This window comes from Juglans regia, chromosome 13 (genome assembly GCF_001411555.2).
Source record: "Juglans regia cultivar Chandler chromosome 13, Walnut 2.0, whole genome shotgun sequence".
Lineage (NCBI taxonomy): Eukaryota > Viridiplantae > Streptophyta > Magnoliopsida > Fagales > Juglandaceae > Juglans > Juglans regia.
In genome coordinates, this window is record NC_049913.1 from 951,747 (window position 1) to 956,279 (window position 4,533).

The window sequence follows — 4,533 nt, forward strand, 5'->3', positions numbered from 1 at the left end:
AATGTAAAATAATTCACACATAAAATAAAAATATACAAGTCAAATAAAAAATAAAAAATAAAAATAAAAATAAAAATTGAAAAAATTGATTTAAAAATATTTTAAAAATATTTTTTATAAAACAATGAAAATATATGTATTTTAAATGATGAACTATAAAAAAGAATTTACTTATATGATAAAAATCAAAATAAAAAAAAGGGAGAGTAAATAAAATATCAATAATAATAAAAAAATTTACATAATAAATAGTACCCGTTGTATATAGGAGGTTATTGTAGCTAATTATCTTTCATAATTTTTTTTACATAATCGGATAAAATTCTTTTTTAGAATAAATTTTCAAATAATTTATATTTTTTATATAATACAAAAGTGTGCTATTATAATCACGCGGGTGTAAGCTTTGCTGATCGACACACGTCTAATGGTGACGTACACTGCTTCCTACGCGGCTACTAAAGGAAGGAGTTAAGAGAAAGTCAGTCCGGCCCCCTTGCTTTTGCTCCATCCCTGTGCAAAAGCGGCCACTTGTTTTTGGGTAAGCACGAATAGCCAATATCCCCAAACTCTTATTTTGCTGCTGCTGCTGCTGCTGCTGCTTCATCTCTGTTAAGCCAAACTTCTAGCTTTGTATTATCTTCCTTCGAGGCCAATCCAATACTTTTCCAGCATGGCTACTGAAATTGATCAGCTACACGTCCTATTCTTCCCTCTGATGGCACAGGGACATATTTTACCAACCATAGACACGGTTAGCCTCTTTGCAGCCAGAGGCGTCAAGACCTCCATAATCACTACCACTCACAACGCCCATTACTTCACCAAAACTATCGAAAAAACCCAGAACTCTCCCATCGAAATCAGCCTCAAAGTCAGCGAATTCCCTGCCAAACAGGCCGGCCTCCCCGACGGCTTCGAAAACCTCGATTTGGTCTCCAACCAAGAACTCCACCGCAAATTCTTCGATGCCCTCTCCTTGCTCCAACATCCTCTCGGCAACCTAATGCAAGAACTATGCCCGCATGCCCTTGTTGCCGACATGTTCTTTCCGTGGGCAACGGCTCTAGCATCCAAGTATGGAGTTCCAAGGTTGATCTTCCATGTTACCAGCTTCTCCATATGTGCTATGGGAAGCATAATACAGTACAACCCTCACAAAACTGTCTCATCCGACAATGAGAAATTTGTCTTGCCTGGCCTACCGGACGAGATCCAATTGACGAGAACGCAGCTCACGGATACTATACGGCTAGGACTCGAGAACGATTTTACAAGGTTGCTAGATAGTGCCCAAAAAGCGGAAAAGCAAAGCTTTTACAAGCTCGAACCGGGCTATGTCGATTATTACAGGGAGGTTATGGGGAGAAAAGCCTGTCATATAGGCCCGGTTTCTCTTTGCAATAGGAAAGCTGAAGATAAGGCCCAAAGAGGAGGAGAAGGCAGCCTCCATTAACGAGCATGAGTACTGCTTGAAATGGCTAGGCTCCAAGAAACCAAATTCGGTTGTCTACGTATGGTTTGGGACAACCTCAAAGTTTCCAGCTTCTCAGCTGCGCGAGATTGCATTAGGCCTTGAAGCATCAGGTTTGCATGCATGCCACACTATCAATAGGCAGATTTGAACCGCCTGCACTTGCAGAGAGCCTCCGCTGTGAACAGGCATAAATATTAATAAAAAATATATATTTATGGTTTTAAAAATGATTCAAATATATATTGTTTTTTGGTTTTCGTCCCTTTAAGACGTGGTGTATTGCTCTTGTAGTTTAGCAAAGATGATGGCAAGGCTGTCAAAGAGTTCAAGTTGAAGGTCATTTACATTCCTGCAAATCCCCCATCACCTGTCCCTGAAGGATCCGAAGAAGGTTCTCCTCCCAGGGCATCAATGCTTGAGAATGGGCATCAAAATATGTCATCATTTGATTCTGTATGCGTTTTTTTATTTTGCTTTCTTGAAATCCATTTTTTCTTTTCCAATATGTTATTTTTAAAAATATTTCATAGACTTTGATGGAGACATTGGATACCAACTTGGTTTGCTTTTGGTCTGGTATGTTGGTTTAAATGTTTAAACATAGGTATCAAGATCTTTAGAGGATCCTAAAGAGAAGTCTTCAGAGGTAAAATGTCTCTCTACCCCTCTTGTAAGACATCTTTGTTATTCTCAATTATTTCTATGCTTTTCATTTCAGTTGTCAATGAATGTTTTTGTTACATTATGTTCCTTTATTAAGCTTTTTGAGTGTGTGCAGTCAATGTGTTTCTAATTGTATGGTCATTGTGTTTCATAATAAATGTTACTATGAACTTCAAGAAAATATAGTGCAGACAACTTTTGCCATTAAATGGGGGTACTAGATGTCCTTATACTTAATCAATTAATTGATTGTGACTGTTGTTTCTATTTGTTTTGTTTTTGAGATCTAAGCTTCAACTCCTTCTCTTCACTTGGCGCCTAATATGATCTTGTGAATAGTTTGTTCAGAGAAATATTGTTTTGGTTTAATTATTTCTGCACAAAGTATGGCTTTATTCTTGTGATCCTTCTCACAGATGATTTTAGCTATTAAGTTTTGTTGGAGTTGATCATTACATAGAAGAACTGGACCATGGATTGATTCTTCATTATTCTTTATGTAATACTAAACCAATCATATGATCATGAAATCTTGTTTGTATTTCTTTTGTTTCTGATGTGAGTTGAAACAACCCTCCAGCATCCTTTCTAATATTTGTTTGGTTGTCTTGGGATCTAGACTTGCAGGAAAATCTTTGATGATGAATCGGCATTGGGTGACATCCTGGGATCATATTGATGCTGTGTAACTCCATGGAGATTTTGCAAAGTCATGGAGATGTGTTGTGAAACAAGTTGGTTGTGTCGTGAAACAAGTTGGTGAAGACATGCTGAAGTCATGGAGATCGTTCCAACTTATATGTAACCAATCACTTTTTGGCTTGTATTTGTTGGAGATGGTTCAACCTTTTATATATTGTGGAGATGCACTTGGTGTTGCTTGTGTAGATTGTAGGCTAGGGGTTTTGTGTGCAAACACTTGCTGTAAGTTGGCCATTTTATTGTGTCGATGTTGTAACCTTTTGTACTGTTATGTGGAGGGCTGGTGCAGCTAATTATATGTAATGGTTATTATATAAGCAGGTTGTTATGCATTTCCAGCTTGATTTCCAGCTAATTATATTGAAAGTGGACGTTAGTTAGTAGTTTCTAGCTGAAGGTTGAAATGTTTCCACCACTTATGATATTCAGTGATGACAAACACAACCTTCCTGTTGTTATGCTGTGAAGTAATGTACAATGGCAGAATCCCATCATTGAATTTGTGATAAACATTGCATGTTCCAGAATTCACTCTTTGCATCTGTGAAAACAGGAGTGTACTCTCCAGCAGCAGCAAAGTAAAAATTGTAAATGGTAAAAATAGACATCACTCAAGAATATAACCTCAGAAGCAAATTCAAAAACTGCCAATAGTAAAAATTGCAGTTCAATTCTTCATTAAAACTCGAAATCTAAAACTATAACAAGTCGGAGAATACATCATCAAAAACTTGAAATCCAAAACTATACAATGGATGAACTGATATGAGAATACATCATAAATGATTCAAATCATCAACTAAGCAATATCGAATATATCAACTCGAGCAAACTTGAAATCCAAAAATATAAACAACAAGACTCCAAATAATCAACTGAGCAAGCTTGCATCTTCTAATGATTGTGCACTGAGAATTAGAGCCAATTATTTGCTATGAGAAAATGGCATCCATCTCTGCTTGGTTTACAATTTCTTGTCCTCCTTCAACCTGAGAACACGAGTAGCAGTTCTTTTCTATTAGCATACCTACAAAACTCATAAATCATACATTGCATAAATAATAGAGGGTAGATGTATCTGAGAGCACTCTTTCTGAAGCGACTCTTGAACATATAGTTCAGAAACATAAACATCAGTTTCAATCAAAGGATGAAAGCATGGATTGCCTTTCCACATGAAATGAGAGAACCTCCTACTACCAACTCATTGTTTTCGGAGAATGAAATTGTTGATAAGCCATCCAAGATGACATGAGGGAATGCACAACAATGTTTTAAGGATCTTCACAATATTTTAATTGAAGGATCTGCTTAAAATATGCAAGCAAACCACACTATCTCTCATAGTACAAAAACTGAAGCTTTCAACCCTACCAGTTTAGAGCCATTTCTTTACTTGTAATTTTTTTTTTTGGTTCTTTGTAATTTGCTGAATTTCAAAGTTTGTTGAGGTATACCGTATTCCACCCCAACCGTATAATGAGTTATCATATGCCAAAAAACTGGGAAAAAATACAAAAAGGCCTCAATTACCTTATCACAAAGCTAAAAGGAAACATACGATAAAATTGTGGAAAAAAACCCTAGATTATTATCAATTTGGAAAAAATTACAGAGACATTCAAAATGTACAACCAATAAATCAGTGAGCTGAAATCACAGAGACATTCAAAATGTAAAACCAATAAATC

The 4,533-nt window shown here is 36.3% G+C and overlaps 1 pseudogene; it reads left to right on the forward strand.

Annotated features, from left to right (window-relative positions):
- The first annotated feature begins 501 nt into the window (after positions 1 to 501).
- LOC108988870 lies at positions 502 to 3,190 on the forward strand (annotated as a pseudogene).
- Positions 3,191 to 4,533: the final 1,343 nt, after the last annotated feature.